The sequence below is a fragment of the Schistocerca gregaria genome, chromosome 3 (assembly GCF_023897955.1).
Source record: "Schistocerca gregaria isolate iqSchGreg1 chromosome 3, iqSchGreg1.2, whole genome shotgun sequence".
NCBI classification, from domain to species: Eukaryota; Metazoa; Arthropoda; class Insecta; order Orthoptera; family Acrididae; genus Schistocerca; species Schistocerca gregaria.
The window spans coordinates 879,042,912-879,061,196 of record NC_064922.1 but is presented as its reverse complement, the minus strand read 5'-3'; the positions used below and the strand labels follow the sequence as shown (position 1 = coordinate 879,061,196).

The window sequence follows — 18,285 nt, the reverse complement described above, 5'->3', positions numbered from 1 at the left end:
ATGGTGCTATTTCTCACAATAATATCTGCATTTCAAATAAACCGTGGTGTTTACTTGTTCAGTAACCGCTAGATATATCTTGGCGCGATATTTTTGTTCTTCTCTTGTAGACTCATTTCCTTTTGAAAACTGCTCTGTAGCTGAAATTGACAAACAGTGGCTCAAATGAACAGTATTCTCAGCAAGTTCTACACAGCTTGCCGGAAATGTCTTACTTCGAGAAACGTTTAGTTTCAGACTGTAACGGCAGTAGCCTAACAATCTCAGACTGCGGGTGCCTGTACAGACTACAAATTTTCAAGACTTCAACCTCGCCTCGAATACGACTAATCAGCGTCTGACAGAAGCTACTGGAGATCTAGCCTCTATCCCTACGAATGCGTGAAACGTTAGAATATTTCTCGCCAGCAAGTTATTTCCTTTTGGAAAGGGCGAAAGTAGTTGAAGGTCGAGTAACGACAGTACTTACGGGTCGCCAGGAAGAACAATGGAGGAAAGCGTGCCGCTGACGGCACGAACAAGATCTGAACCACCACTCACCTGCAACAGAAAAAAAGTGGTACGTCTTAACAGCACCCAACCAGCAAACACCCACAAACAACACAGTTTTACTTTCAGTCACAATCGAAAACTAACTTTCCAGCGTCTACCAGTTTCGAGGTTTGCTATCGCCGGATAGCCACACGTGTATTTGGCTCTTAAACCCTCTGACGACCTCCTGTTGTCTTCCGCAGCTGCAGTAGCTGTGCAGGATATGGCCGGTTCCAATGAATACTGTGCTTCCCTCAAGAGCGATGCTTAATGCTTCCTGGTGAATCAATGTGCCTCTAGATATGACTAAGAACTCGTCATTCTTACTACTGCTTCCTGCCACGTAAGCTCTATCTACTGGAGTAAACAGCGTCGCGATCGCCGTGAAACAGCACGATGCGCATTTACTTGGTTCTAGTACCATTATTTCGTAACGATTTGATTTGAGCATACTAATAGGAAATGAGTCTTACGACTGTACTAGACGTTAACAGTTATGATAACTTTTACTGTTTACATGTTACACTTCGTAACGATGATGTGACTAATGCTGTACTCATGTCCTATAACAACGCTATTGTCGCAACCATTGTACATAGGTACTGATTCTTTAGTAATCATGATCTGAACATGGTTGTTAAACAGCCGAAACCAATACTCAGCAAGTTGTAATCTTATTTTTATTGCTATCAAGAGCACAAATTTTTCAATGCTAATAAGAAAACTTGGGTGTGCACACACCACAAACTACCTTGGCCTAGCGGGTGAAAGGTTCACCACGAATAATGAAGGGCACACATTCTGCCACCGTCAGAGCTGCTTTATGAACGCACACGCAGCCCGAAGAGTGTCACTTCTCCATCAGTATGTGGTCATCGTATTACCTACCTGTTCGATACCGCTGTTACGCAGAGCAACCAACGACAGTCCACGTCCACACAACACCGACCTCTGCGAACGTAAACCACTTTAAGCATTTCAACGATGTTATCAGACTACCAATACCAGTTAAATTCTGAGTAAATAGTAGCGATACAGGGACGTTCTGTTTCATGATACAACTTATGCATAAAAAATAATCGTTACGGGAGCTGTAAGCCAATGACGTACCAACATTTAAACTACGTGGAGATCGTTTCACCAGGTAAACCAGTAACCTAGGTTTTCAGAGGCTGGGACAGATTTGTCAGTTTGTAGTAAGTGTAGTTGGCCTATTACATGACCAAATACGACAGCTACAACGCGCCGAAATAACGCAATTTTTTGTTTGAACTTTGAAGCGGAGCAGGTAACGGGTGTACGCAGACAACAGGAAATTGTGGTAAAGGGAGCAATGTTTAAGAATCTACCGCTGACGAATAAGTGGCCGGGACAGACTGTCGCCAACACGGCCACTTGAGTTTTTGTACAAGACGTCACATCGGAACTGGCTGAGAGCCTTGGTTGGACAGATGGTAGACGTGGCCAACACGGACCGCATACGTAGTAAGGATGCTTCGACAGCACCACTTGCCCGCGGCACTCGCCGGCTATATTGCTGGTGGGTTGCTGATGCCTTCAGTGGGATAATTTTTCCCGGTCAGTATTTGATAGACAGCGAAATTCTTTCAAATGGGTTCGAAAGACTAAGCATGGCAAAAGCATGCAATCTCTAATTGTAACACGACTAGAAAACTCATATCTTGTGGTGGTTGACAACTATAATTCTCGTCTGCGATTGGATCAGAGGCTGAGCATGGCGACTGGGAGTCGTGATCTTTATTTATAGGCGTGCTTGACTCAGATGGACTAGCACCGTCTGCAGGCGAAACCGTGACAGCCCGTGTCATGTGCGAACAGCACAGAGAACTTTACTGTGTAGGTAGATCTGTACAGTAAGAAGTAAGAGTTCCACAATATCTTTGAGACAGCCTCTCTGTTGACCTTCCGAACATATGAGATAACATCTCTCCAACGTCGTCTCGATCCGTCAAGTTTCGTATCGAAAACAGTGGCCCAGAAATACTGATATCGAGGCTGTGCGGATGGAAGACGGGTGCTATGCCTCGAGAAATGTACACACCACTGCAGGGCAGTTTTTATTGTTAGGAAATAGCGCATGTGATACAATGATGTGGAAATGCGCTGCTGTTCTGTATAGATAAATGTTCTACCTGCTACATCCACGGCGAAACAAACTGCCGCATTAATTACAGAAGGACAGAAAAGAAACAATAAAGAAAGTGGAGGATTGAAGACAGCTAGTGAGAAATAATTGAGAAGAGGAGCAGCGCTGCCACGGCTGGCACGACGTAATTCTATCCCAGGCTGCATGCATTACGCAGCAGTCGCGCTAGCGACGTCCTGGAGTATAATTAGCGAGACCACCGTCTTCTAATAATATGCGGTAAGGGACTTCCCCAGAATTCCTCACGGCTTCTGGGCAGCTCAGCAGCTCACCGTTACTTGCATCAGACGCGCGTCACTGCCGTCTGCTCACGTGCTCCTACTGTCCGCCTTTCACAGCGGCGTCATTTGTTGTGTGCCTTTCCTCAAAACTTATTAACGCACCCGACTGAGGGAACCCAGCAGTGGAATGCTGAACGATGACGACTGACGCGTTAAGCGTAGGTACGATGAACTTAGCTCGCAGTAGTCGAATTTCTGTAGCTTTGCACGTTTAAAGTTACTTCTATGTGCTCGCTGCTTAGCTGTGTTGCATTCAAAGAGTGTTATTGACGCTAAGAGTTTCGAAAGATTGTTCGACGCTTCCGTACTAATACAGGGATACAAGAAAATCATGGCAGCAGAAATGGCACATGAATCTTTGAGTAGTCATCTATTATTCTGTTTAGCAATTAGATGGTTATGTGAGAGTAGGGATTTGCGGGGATACTGTCACATACAAGAGGAGTCCTCGTATTAGAAGAACAGTTCTGAGCTGTGGAACCTTACAGAAATCCTTCTGTCTAACTTTATTACACGATAGGGCACCTCCCGATACTCTTTAATCACACTGCGCTCAGCATCGACTTTTTTTTTTTTTTTCACCAAAATATGAACGAAATTCGAGGCACTGTGGTTCACTTACGCTTTTAACAACATTGTAAAAATCATCGAACGTAAATTATCTTTTCACAAACCTCTTTCTTTAATGATCTACTGTAAACATACCACTCGACCAATTCTGAGCTGTCATTGTTTAAACATTTGGTAATGACATCTGAACAGCGAGGTCTAATGGCAGTTTTTAAAAACTTACAAAGCGACCCCACCGCACAACCAGGCGCTCTCGCGTATTAGGTACACACACAGTTTTACTACATCAATTGCAAACTTCGAGGAACTAGCTACTTGCTGATAACAGAGGTGGAGAGAATCAGTTCGTAACTACCTAAATTCTTTTATCGTGATTATTTCAAATACTGTGCTTTCAGTTCTTTCGCGTAGAATTGCCATTAAAAATAGACTTTAGTCAGAAATATATTCCTTAAAATGAAAGTTGATATACAGGGTATTACAAAAAGGTACGGCCAAACTTTCAGGAAACATTCCTCACACACAAATAAAGAAAAGATGTTATGTGTACATGTGTCCGGAAACGCTTAATTTCCATGTTAGAGCTCATTTTAGTTTCGTCCACCTACGCTCAATGGAGCACGTTATTATTTAATACGGGATACTCTACCTGTGCTGCTAGAACATGTGCCTTTACAAGTACGGCACAACATGTGGTTCATACACGATGGAGCTCCTGCATATTTCAGTCTAATACCGATGGATTGGTAGAGGCGGACCAATTCCATGGGCTCCACGCTCTCCTGACCTCAACCCTCTTGACTTTCATTTATATGGGCATTTGAAAACTCTTGTCTAGCAATCCCGGTAATAAATGTAGAGACTCTTCGTGCTCGTATTGTGGACGGCTGTGATACAATACGCCATTCTCCAGGGCAGCATCAGCGCATCACGGATTCCATGCGATGGAGGATCTGTGCATGAATCCTAGCTAGCGGAGAACATTTTGAACATTTCCTGTAACGAAGTATTTGAAGTAACGCTGGTACGCTCTACATCTACATCTACATCCATACTCCGCACCTGTCGGTGTGTGGCGGAGGGTACCCTGAGTACCTCTATCGGTTCTCCCTTCTATCCCAGTCTCGTATTGTACGTGGAAAGAAGGATTGTCGATATGCTTCTGTGTGGGCTCTAATCTCTGTTGCTGTGTGCTTCCATTCCATGATTAGTGTGATTTGAAAATAAGTAAAAAATGAGCTCTAACATGGGAAGTAAGCGTTTCCAGACATGTCCACATTACATATTTTCTTTCTTTGTGTGTGAGGGATGTTTCCTGAAAGTTTGGCCGTACCATTTTGTAACACCCTGTAGTAGCTACAGGTGTTACAACAGGATGTCGTTTGAACAGTCACGGTATCAGTTAAGAGGTCGAACGGGACGGGGGAATGGGTGGTGGGAAGGGGGACATCTGCAATCAGACGCACGCGATGTCAGCATGTCTGTTAAACCAGATGCTAGATGTTACATACGATCCTGTTTCTGAGCAAGTACTTGCGACGTCGAAGATTCTATAGCGTTTGCTAATGAGGCTTGGTGATCGAGTTTAAAGACTGAAATCGATCGTGGTTTAATGTATTATCAGAACGTACACAACTGCTGCTGTTGTCTTCAGTCCAGAGACTGGTTTCATGCAGCTCTCCATGTTACTCTATCCTGTGCAAGGTTCATCATCTCCCAGCACCTACTGCAACCTACATCCTTCTGAATCTGCTTAGTGTATTCATCTCTTGGTCTCCCTCTACGATTTTTACCCTCCACACTGCCCTCATATACTAAATTGATGATCCCTTGATGCCTCAGAACATGTCCTAGCAACCGATCCCTCCTAGTCAAGTTGGCCACAAATTTATCTTCTCCCCAATTCTGTTCAATACCTCCTCGTTAGTTACTTGATATACCCAACTAATCTTCAGCTTTCTTGTGTAGCACCACATTGCGAAAGCTTCTATTCTCTTCTTGTCCAAACTATTTATCGTCCATGTTTCACTTCCATACATGGCTACACTCCATACAAATACTTTCAGAAACGACTTACTGACACTTAAATCTAAACTCGACGTTAACAAATTTCTATTCTTCAGAAACGCTTTCCTTGCCATTGCCAGTCTACATTTTACATTCTCTCTGCCACCAGTTATTTTGCTCCCCAAAATTCATCTACTACTTTAAGTGTCTCATTTCCTAATCTAATTCCCGCAGCATCACCAATTTAATTCGACTACATTCCATTATCCTGGTTTTGCTTTTGTTGACGATCTTATATCCTCATTTCAAGACACTGTCCATTCCATTCAACTGCTCTTCCAAGTCATTTGCTGTCTCTGACAGAATTACAGTGTCATGGATTTTAATACCTACTCAAAATTTTTCTTTTGTTTGCTTCACTGCTTGCTCAATATACAGATTGAATAACATCGGGGAGAGACTACAACCCTGTCTCACCCCCTTCCGAACCGCTGCTTCCCTTTCATGCCCCTCGATTCTTGTAACTGCCATCTGGTTTCTGTACAAATTGTAAATAGCCTTTCGCTCCCTATATTTTATCCCTGCCACCTTCAGAATTTGAAAGAGTATTCCAGTTAACATTGTCAAACGCTTCCTCTAAGTCTACAAATACCAGAAACGTAAGTTTGCTTTTCCTTAATCTAGCTTCTAAGGTGAGTCGTAGGGTCAGCAGTGCCTCACGTATTGCAATATTCCTACGGAATCCAAACTGATCTTCCCCGTGGTCGGCTTCTTCCAGTTTTTCCATTCGTCTGTAAAGAATTCGTGTTAGTATTTTGCAGCCGTGGCTTATTAAACTGTTAATGAGAAATATTTTTTTGTGTAAGTGATGGTGTAACATTCCTGTTGATAAGGCGACGGTTACACAGCTGAGAAACCCAAAAGAAGATTCATTCATTCACATTCTCTTCGAAGATAGAGCGATTTTGCTGCACACTGGTAGTTCGTACTGCTTGGAAGAAACCCAAAAAAAATGAATCTGTTTAACAGAAGGGGCGGCAGCACGGAGACCAGAGCTAGTTGAGTGGGACACGGTATGTACTACGTACAGCCCCATTCACTACCACTAGTACACTCGCCCGCTGTGTGGATCGCCGTAAGCAATGTTACCGCGACACAAAAGTTTTCAAAGTCACATTCGTACTCTCACACGGCGCAGCCCCTAAACGGAGACACAATTCGAGGAACAAAGGACGAGGCAAGTTTCGAAACGCGACTGGCCTACTTGGGGAGTTCTGAAAGGTTAATCGAGTAATAGCCGCAAACAACGCAACGAGAGCTTTAAAAAACAAACCGTCCCATGTATGCGCGCGCGCGCGCACACACACACACACACACACACACACACACACACACACACAGACAGAGAGAGAGAGAGAGAGAGAGAGAGAGGCGTAGGACCGCGCGCGTCAGGCTGGAGCGCACGGGTTAAGTTCCCCCTGGCGTTCAAACGGAAAGGGGAAGGGAAGTAGAAAAGATGAAAGTAAAGCTGAACGCCTCGCGCGGAACACGACACGGGTTTCTTACCGCTCGAAAACATGAGCTAAAGCACTTGACGATATCAAGAGGCGGCCGGCTGCAAAATTAAAAAATCGACCCACGGTTCGGATGCTGCGGCGTTCGTTCATTGGACACACGACGCCATCCATTGGGGTATTTGTTTTCCACAGTATATGTAAGACCATCTTAAGTCAGCATTCTTCTTCTTCTTCCTCCTCCATTTCCCTTCTATGGTCTCGCTTTACTTTCTGAACAGGTGTAGGTGAGTAGCACGTGCTCACTTACGAAAGATAAGAGGTTCGTTTCGTTGCAGCGCCAATACATTAGTGAAAGGCTCTTACCAACAAATGCAAACTAACGCTTTCGGTAGTGAGACACACACACCACGACCTCTTAATAATTATAGTTGTCGCATACGCAAGCGCGAGTTATAACACTAGGAGAAGTAAAATCTAGTAACCACTCCCATGCAGTTCGTTAATACTGGGACCGCCAGCGACCTTCGTCAGCTAATTATTCACTGTTGATGGGATTTAGTCAAATTACTAACTGTCAAGTCAGTAACTGTCTAGAAATTTACCATTGGAGATGAATGCAACAGGCATTTATTTACATCGCGTCATTAAATTAAATTAAATCAGTTACGAATTTTGGCTGCATTCAGCAGAGTGGGAACTTGTCTGGGCGCGTAGCGTCGAAGCCGATGCGAGACTGGTTCAAATGGCTCTGAGCACTATGGAAGTTAACATCTGAAGGCATCAGTCCCCTAGAACTTACAACTGCTTAAACCTAACCAACCTAAGGACATCACACACATCCATGCCCGAGGCAGACAAGCGCCTAGAACTGCTCGGCCACAACTGTTGGGCATTTCCGCTGTGAACAACACAATCCTGCTATATTTTCTTGTCACTACTCAAACTGAGAATCGCTCTTTCATCAACATGTCAGAGCGGTCCCAGAACAAATGTGTATTCCATCATATTAACTTTGTTATGTTAGAAAATGGAAGACAAAAGCACGTATGACTTTTTTTAGCGATAATGATAAGAAGCTTTGGTGTTCGGATACTATGTCAGGTGAACTTATCCAAACAACGACAAAAGCAGATACGAGTGTTGGGTGCCTAGGAACCAGGAACAGCTGAGACACTACAGAGATTCGTACACGGCGCGCAGCCAGGGACTAGCTGCGTAAAGGAAATATCGACAAACGGCGCAAGCAAGGTTGAACACAGAGAGATGAGATTCGACAACTTTACAAGATACTTGCTGACAAACCAGGGACCGTCCGTGTATTCATTTTACCAATTTTCTATAAGAAACAAAAACAATGTTAACTGTTTGTAGTGTAATATTGAGAAAAAGTCATTTCATGTATCTGTGGAAACAGCTTTGGTATTATAAAACAGTCGCACAAAGAATTATGCACAATGTACAAATGCCTAACTACAGTATCCAAATTAAGAGACGTAGTTAGCAAAATACAAATTCTCCGTAAAGTTTATTTAACTTAGAGGTTATTATAAACAATATTTCTAATTAATATCCAGGAGCTACGATGAATCAGTTGTTGGTGAGCCCACCCTTAAGCAAGTGAGAAAATTTTCCACGAGAAAAATATAGAGATGACAAATCCTCTACGCAGTATTTAACAGGCTGCCCTGTGACTTGTTAATTTTAATGGCAAATGCAAGCCTGCAATGTGATTTTGTAGAAGTTTTTATGACACTGCTTCTTCACAGCTATAAAGACACTGTTGTCACCTACTGCCGTTGCGCTTTGCAATTTAAAGCTGCCAAAAGCGATGCCAGGTGACAGGAATTTCCGTAAGTTGACTCGGCAGTGGTAGTGTCTTGATGGTAAAGAATAAATTAAGTAGAACTTTATGCAGGACGCGACATTTTTTCACGCATCATAGTGTTTATAATGTTCTATCTATCGTACTGTGTGTCGACAACATCCTGCGGCATATATGGATAACTGACTGTGAAATATGTTGCGACAAGAATTAGTAGCACAGGACATGAATGATGTGGCAGTTTCTCACGTATTTCAATGTTTATGATGTTGTCTTCTGAAGTATAATAGACAGGTGGTTCTTACCCCAAAGGCGAGTGTTGTCTGAAGCTAAGGTGTGTGCGTAGGAAGCCCGTCGGTCCAGTGGTTTAGGAGGAGATGTGACACACACACACACACACACACACAAGGGTGGCAGCCAAGGCGCATGCGCAGCCCCGGCGCCCCTCTTCCGTTTGTACATGGCAGACTGATGGGAAGGGAGGGCTATTATCTCGAATTACCTGCCACGCGCGGTACTCGGGGAGCGCCAGCTGGCAAAATAAGAAGCGCACTCCCTGCGCAGCAGTTGCTCTGCTGGGGCTGTCGCGCCTCGTCTGACGACTGCGGGCGTCACCTCTTCGCTAATCGCACCGCCTGCCTCCGATCCAAACTCGACACACCCAAAGCTAGCCGAGCTGTGTACCGTGGTTTACGACCATGATGGAACTCATTCTTGACGGGATGACATCGTCGCATGTAATAGTAACTTCTGGATACACGAAGGAAGTGTTACAGGGACGTTACAGTTCGCAATACGTGAGACGATCTAATGGAAAAAGTGGAAAGGCTCCGCCAGACTTTGCGTAAGGCACACAGGCTGGCAGCTGACCCTGAACGTGAATTAATTGCCCATAAATGGCGAAAAACTCTGGGCTGTCCTATTACATTAAGGACCATAAATCAATGGAATCAGTAACGTATCGGAAAAATATCTAGGAGCAACCATCTACAGTAACCTAAAGTAAAACAGTATAGAAGTAATGGTAGTACAAGATCAGTAAACACTTCCGGGCTAATTTGCCGTGGTCGATCTGTAGAACTACTTCTCCCTGACGCTTCGTTCTCAACTACGGAGAACATCTTCCGAGGTGAGTCGACGACTGGCTGCTAGGAGCTGGGATCGCCGCTGATGAAGACGCCGGCCGTGAAAGCCTACATGGGATGATGGTAGTACAAGAATTTGAAAGCACTAGTTTCCCTGGAAGGATGACAAGGAAAAATACTTTATCCACGAATGACGTGGCTTAAAAATACCACTCGTCCGATCGTTTCTTCAATATTTCGTTATTTATCGCATTTACCAGGTAGGATTAATAGAGGAGGCAGAGAAGGTCCAAAGAAGAACGGTGCATTTCGTTGTGGGTTACACGTCTAGTAGGAGCAAGAACGTTACAGAAGTGCTTATCAATCTCCATTGAAAGACGCCAAAAGAGGTACTGTCCATTACAGAGAGGTTTACTATTAATATTCTGAGAGTACATATTTCAATAAAATTATGAAAATCATTTATTTATCCCGTATACATATTGCGAAATAGCCACGATGTGAAAATCAGACTAATTAGAGCTCACTCGGACGTGTACCAACAATCATTTCTCCCACGAGCCATACTGCATGTGGAGCAGGAACGGAGAGAAATAATAGTGGTAGTATTCTTTGCCACACATTGCAAGATGCTCTTAATGTACACATGTAGAGCCTCCGCATCTTTGCGAACCTTGCTGTTATCGGCGCTACTACCCAAGAAAATCAAGTTTTCTTCTGTATGTGGCAGTTTTACCTGTAATGAATGCGTATCGTGTAATGGGGAAGAAAATGCTTTGTGAAACACCGTAAAAATGCGATCCATTGGACTTATTGGAATATATGTATATTTCATACTTATTGCAACGAGTTCACCCTAATCATGCAAAGCGCATGAAGATATGCACTGAAAAGCACGGAGATCATGTTGAAAATATTATTTAACAGTAAAGTGACTAAAATGTGCTTTTATCATTATGTATTGGAATTCCCTATGTAACCAGACTTTATGGGCTACCTGTACAGATGGCGGTAGTATCGTATGCACAAGATAAAAAAGGGGGTTGCACTGGCGGAGCTGTCCTTTGCACTAATGTCATTCATTTGAAAAGTTTTTAGATGTGATAATGGCTGCAGGACGAGACTAAACAGACTTTGAACTTGGAATGGTAGTGGAGCTAGACGCATGGAACATTCCATTTCGCAAATCGTTAGGGAATTGATAGTTTCAAGATACGAAGTTTCAAGAGCGTGCTGAGAATAACGAATTTCGGGCATTACCTCTCACCACGGACAGCGCGGTGGCCGACGCCAGTTTAAACATTACAGGAATCGAGTACCTATGCGCCTGTTCCGTTTTCCTGGCCTACGTTCGTGTCTACATCCATTTTATAAAACCACTGTGAGGTACATGACAGAGGGGACTTGCCACGATACTAGTTACAACGGCTGTTCTTCAGAATTTTACTGGAAATTTGCGTACTCTCACCTCCCATTCCGTCCACGAGTTGTTCCCATGTATCTAATTATAGATTCAAGTTATCAGCATCTATACTCAGCTCATTACGTGTGTCTCCTTTCCTAATTAGAGGTATTTACGTGCAGTCCTTCACATTTCTGAAGACTCATCTTTTTTCTTCTTGGTGTAGTTAGCAGTGAATATAGCTTAATTATTCGTCGGGGAATTTGAATTTCGAGAGGCAGTGCAGAAGGAGCACGGATAAAGCAAAGAGGGACGAAGCAACAGCAGAGAGGAGGACCAGCAATGGCCACTGCTACAGGGCCTGCGCGCCCAGTCAACACACAGGCCTACAGGGGTTCGTGTAGGTGGGCCGCCATGTTTGGACGGCAGACACACCGCAGCTCTCTAAATAATAGATGCCAGCCGCCGTGTCCCGCAGTGTGTTCTTGACTCCCACCTCATCTACCTGTCGCTGGACACACAAGGGCGGGGTAATCGTCCACGGGCTATCAGCGGTTACTGGAGACGCGTATTCTTTCCTCGGGGTTTATTAGCGGTTTTATCGGCACTTTTGAACAGAATAGGCGAGGCAGATACTTGATTGAGCCTAGCGACTGGAAACGGCCAAAAGTATGTGCCTTTCTTATCGTAGCCAGGAGCAGAATCCAGTCGCTTTACTTTAACGGCAACAAAGAGGCACTTCACGCTTTGTATTAAATTATCCACACCGAAACAGTAGACGGTAGCTTAAGGTGTTTTGCAGAAATTAAAATGAAGTACCTTTATATCGACGCACAAAGACATGAAACCTACAGCAGGTCACCAAAACTGCGCGTGCGTGTGCAGAAAGAGAGCAATCTGTCCCGAACAAAGGTTGGCGGAAATCATAGCGATACCCCCCTCAGTGCATCCAGGGGCCGCCTTTGTCGTCCAAAACTTCGTTTATTTTCCTTAGGACTGACGCATCTAAGTGCTCAAGAGGCTGCTCCCAAATAGACTAAAGGGTCATATAGGCAAACAATCACTGGAATCAATCACAATTGGCAACTGTCTGGACGTATCTTTTGGAATCAGTGTAACGTTCTAACGATCCCATAACCATAACCGAATCAAAAGCGGATGCCATATTAGATTTGCTGAAAGAACCCCACAGAGCTCTTTTACAGAACCATCGTTTGTGCAATTCATGAGTATTATTAGACTGTGTGGGACCTACACAAAGATGCATTAAAGGAAGGGGGGGGCGGGGGAAAGACGAAAATGAGTAGATACGCGTTTCCTCACGTGTCCAGTTTGGGTGAAGGTGTTTTATAACAGACCACATGGGAATCGCATTTTTGTAATATTTATGGTACACGAAGGTTAGAAATAGAGTATCACTCTCCAATGCAGTTCGATGCAAATCTAAAAAAAAGTGAGAACATCTACTTTGAAGTTTTCAGATGGTCTTTAATACACTAAGAAAGGTCGAGTGGTAATGTAGTATTCTAATAGAAAGCCTGTCTACCACGTAGAGATCTTCGATTCCCAGCTGATGCAAATTTTTAAACTGAAGTGCATGTTCTACGAGAATTTCTGTGAAGCGTAAAATATATATATATATATATATATATATATATATATATATATATTCGTTGGTTCTCGTGATGGTAATCGTTTGATCGCTGGACTGAGTCTCGTTTCGATCTTCTTTTGTTTTTCCCATTCTTTCCGAACACTTTCGTAATTTAAATATGAAAGTCATCAAATACAGAATGGCGCAGATAAAAGTACCCCAATTTAAGTACAAAGGAAATGCATAAAAATTACAAAAACGAAGAGTTGAAATGGACTGATTTATTTACAGTGAAAAATCCATTTATGTAAGATTTTGGAAGTGACCCCAAGCAATATCCATACACAGCTGTGCACGTCTTAGCATATTCAGATACACCCCGAAGTAAAGTTCGGATATCGATGGCGGCAACTTCTCAACCGATGAAGTATTTCAATTCCTGTATTATGTACGGATTTGTTTCATAGACCTCGCTATTCGAGTATCGCCACACCAAAAAATGATATGTCAGATTCGGCGAGCCTGGTGGTCACATACATTTGCTGACAGCTCGTCCCTCAGTGAAGTCCTGGACTAGTTCCAGGGATACCTTAGACGTGTGGCAAATTGACACAACTTGCTGGAAGAAGCAGTAGTCTCTTTCAAATTCAGATAGTTGCGCACAAAATTTATCAGTAATGTCCATATACGCAACCCTGTTGAGGATAGTATTAAAAAATATCAATCCAATGATGCACATTCCTGTCACACCGAACCAAACGCCATTGTTTTTTTCACCATGGATGGGTTGCTGGCACAGAATATTAGGGTTTTCCGTTGTCCAGTGCCTCGTTTTCTGTTAATTCGCATGACCGGGACGATGAAACCATGCTTCATTACTGATGATGTAATGGAAACAGTTTTTATTTTCTTCAAAACCAATGCGCTGTAATCTACACGTTTCTATCATCTCCTCCTCTCCTCTCCTCCCCCCCCCCCCCCCCCCCCCCGCCGTAATTTCTGCACAGCCGTCACACGATATGGCTTCAAATTAAGACTTTTCAATATCCGCTGTCAACTCCTCCTACGAACACGCGCTAGTCGGGCCAAATTACGTGTAAGCTTCTTTGGGCTGTGAATAATTCTTCGGCGAATGTCTGAAATTAACTTCTGGTGTGCGAACTTAAGTAATTCTTCGTCGTTTTACATTTCGCGCAGATCCGCAGGTGCGCCAGTTTGTATGCAGTCTCTGTATTGCTCTTTTTGCTGGTAGCCCTCCATCCGGAAACTTTACCTCGAAAATTTCGCGGGTTTCCTTAATCGAATCTTTTCACATATAGTTCCACGGGTTCAATTGTTTCTTCTGTCGAGAAAATCATTTTGCAGACTACAAAGAGAAAACGTCTCACCTGAAATGCTGACAGAAGAAAGGTAATCTATTATGGAATACAATTTTTTACTGTTGTAGCTGTTTATTTCAGGAGTCTAAATATTACATTCGCAGTAAAAGGCGAGGCAGGCTACTTTAACTGCGCCACCCTGCATGTGCTAATTAGCATATCTAGTGGTGATTTTTAAGAAAAATGCACCTTTTCTTATTTTTTAATTGCATATTGCATAACAAAAATCTGGTTCTCATAGCAAATTTAAATTCCGAATTACCAATGTTTTACAAAATAAGTGTCAATAGGGAGTGTTTAAATTTTTAAAAAAATTAAATTTTTTCATCCTTCGCGGAAATCTTCATGGAACGTTCACTTTTGTTTAAAAATATTCAGTGGCCCAGAATCGAACCTAAGCCCCCGCGTGGCAACAGACCATTTTACCATAAAGACATACAGCCTGTCAAAGTAATACCGTCGATTTAGGGTATTAAAGAAGCTCGGCATACTTTCTATTTCCTTGAGAATTTCTGAGAGTTGCATAGAACATCTTTGGACTATTTATGTTTGATATATACCACAAAAAAAGGAAGAAAGGTGTGGTCTCCTCCTTTGATATGCCTAACGATCTGCAGGAGAAGTGCTGTTCATCGGCGAGAACATTCCGTACAAAATTCGAAAGCACACCACTCGAATTACTGAAACATGCAACGCTGCTTCCTTCAGTATACATCTCGCGTGGTAGCATGACAGTAAAATCGGAAGTTCAGTCTTTGCTGCAGTCGCTCTTAAGCTAATGGGAAACTGCTGTAAGCACAATATTCTTCCACATTACGGCATAGTAAGGGTGACTGTTATCTCCTGACAAGTCTGGAAAGCGGCAAGCCCGTCGGCTGGCCACTTTACATTTATTCAATTTAATTACGCAACTACAGGGGGGTTGAGTCAGTTTTAATGAGGATCATGACATCACGTGATTGTTGTGTGTTTATCTTACGTTCTTGTCTTAACTTTTTATTATCTAAGGTGATTCTGCGTACGTTAATTTGTTTTATGGGATTCCTTAGAAAGTGAGGAGTGCTGAGAATATGAGAGAGTCGACATGTAGCGAGGCCCGGCAAAACGAGCTGTAAGAGACCATGGGCACTCCGGCCTTCCCAGAAACAGAGGGAGAAGAAACGCGTCCTCGCCGTGTCGAGGGATGAAAGTCGCTTTGTCGCACAGAGTGCAAGCAGAAAAGCCTTTGTCCGCTTATAGGACAGTCTACGGGGCGCTCGAGATAAAAAAAAAAGCCTTCGCTCCAGAAGACGGAACTCTTCCAGCGTGTCAAGCGTTAATAGCTTGTTAAGAGAGTCACTTGGACAGATAAGCATCTCTTGGCTTTCATAAAACTTTGACGAACCGCTGTGACCTGCTTAATGTTCGGACGTGGGAGCAAAGTTGGGAACAGGCGTCGCAGAAAGTATTCTTAACATTTTCATGGGACCCATAATGCGATGCTAGTTGACCGCTGAATCAACACCGATTGGCTTGTTAGACGATGACGTCAGGAGGCTGTAACACTTGGTGGGAAGCTGCCCTTTTTTTTAAGGAAAGAGGGGACAAAATTCATTAGCTTGTTAACATTTCGCCGTTTCGTAGCGCGATATATTGTAAAAGATATAGTTATGCCGTTGCCGGGCGGTTAAATTTTTTCAGAGAATTGGTGGACGCGTTTTGTTGGAGGGAAGACGGGAGCAAAGCGGTTGTGACAGTATGAGAATGGCAATAACTGAGGATATGATGAAAGGAGAATTTACAGACAGAAGCAGATGAAGTCGCGGACAGGAGACGGTGGCTAAGAAGCTGGTGCTGAGCTCTGAATTCACGGAGTCGCTTACTGCTCCGGCATGTTGGGACGAGCCAGAGTATTTTAGTTCAGTTTCAAGATAGCTTTCATTGCCTCACACTCGTTAGTGTTTCCTCATATCATTAAAATTCCATGGTGATGGTTCCTGACACTGGCCAAAGTCAGGTTATGGTGACTTTCACACGAAGAGATGCGAGATTTTAAGAAAATCTCACCTCATTCGTTAACTCTGCCAACTCTTAGATCTTTAGGTATCAGTTCCTATCCACAAAGTAGATCTCTATAAAGCTCATCCAATGTAATTTTTTTATTGCATTATAATCGATGTGTGGTTTATAGTATACCCTAGTGCACTCCTTAATTCTGAGTTTATTTTTACATCCATGTTGTTGTTGTTGTCTTCAGTCCTGAGACTGGTTTGATGCAGCTCTCCATGCTACTCTATCCTGTCCAAGCTGCTTCATCTCCCAGTACCTACTGCAACCTGCATCCTTCTGAATCTGCTTAGTGTACTCATCTCTCGGTCTCCCTCTACGATTTTTACCCTCCACGCTGCCCTCCAATGCTAAATTTGTGATCCCTTGATGCCTCAAAACATGTCCTACCAACCGATCCCTTCTCGTAGTCCAGTTGTGCCACAAACTTCTCTTCTCCCCAATCCTATTCAATACCTCCTCATTAGTTACGTGATCTATCCACCTTATCTTCAGTATTCTTCTGTAGCACCACATTTCGAAAGCTTCTATTCTCTTCTTGTCCAAACTAGTTATCGTCCATGTTTCACTTCCATACATGGCTACACTCCAAACAAATACTTTCAGAAACGACTTCCTGATACATAAATCTATATTCGATGTTAACAAATTTCTCTTCTTCAGAAACGCTTTCCTTGCCATTGCCAGTCTACATTTTATATCCTCTCTACTTCGACCATCATCAGTTATTTTACTTCCTAAATAGCAAAACTCCTTTACTACTTTAAGTGTCTCATTTCCTAATCTAATTCCCTCAGCATCACCCGATTTAATTTGACTACATTCCATTATCCTCGTTTTGCTTTTGTTAATGTTCATCTTATATCCTCCTTTCAAGACACTGTCCATTCCGTTCAACTGCTCTTCCAAGTCCTTTGCCGTCTCTGACAGAATTACAATGTCATCGGCGAACCTCAAAGTTTTTACTTCGTCTCCATGAATTTTAATACCTACTCCAAATTTTTCTTTTGTTTCCTTTACTGCTTGCTCAATATACAGATTGAATAACATCGGGGAGAGGCTACAACCCTGTCTCACTCCTTTCCCAACCACTGCTTCCCTTTCATGCCCCTCGACTCTTATTACTGCCATCTGGTTTCTGTACAAATTATAAATAGCCTTTCGCTCCCTGTATTTTACCCCTGCCCCCTTTAGAATTTGAAAAAGAGTATTCCAGTCAACATTGTCAAAAGCTTTCTCTAAGTCTACAAATGCTAGAAACGTAGGTTTGCCTTTTCTTAATCTTTCTTCTAAGATAAGTCGTAAGGTCAGTATTGCCTCACGTGTTCCAACATTTCGACGGAATCCAAACTGATCCTCCCCGAGGTCTGCATCTACCAGTTTTTCCATATAGTTCGGTAATTTTCACATCCGTCAGCACCTGCTTTCTTTGGGATTGGAATTATTATATTCTTCTTGAAGTCTGAGGGTATTTCGCCTGTCTCATACATCTTGTTCACCAGCTGGTAGAGTTTTGTCATGACTGGCTCTCCCAAGGCCGTCAGTAGTTCTAATGGAATGTTGTCTACTCCGGGGGCCTTGTTTCGACTCAGGCCTTTCAGTGCTCTGTCAAACTCTTCACGCAGTATCGTATCTCCCATTTCGTCTTCATCTACATCCTCTTCCATTTCCATAATATTGTCCTCAAGTACATCACCCTTGTATAAACCTTCTATATACTCCTTCCACCTTTCTGCCTTCCCTTCTTTGCTTAGAACTGGGCTGCCATCTGAGCTCTTGATATTCATACACGTGGTTCTCTTCTCTCCAAAGGTCTCTTTAATTTTCCTGTAGGCAGTATCTATCTTACCCCTAGTGAGATAAGCTTCTACATCCTTACATTTG

The 18,285-nt window shown here is 43.2% G+C and overlaps 1 protein-coding gene across 4 annotated transcripts in view; it reads right to left on the bottom strand.

The window, feature by feature from the left end:
- LOC126354993 (zinc finger protein jing) overlaps positions 1-18,285 on the bottom strand; it is a 625,696-nt gene that overhangs the window by 205,043 nt on the left and 402,368 nt on the right. The window lies entirely within an intron of this gene.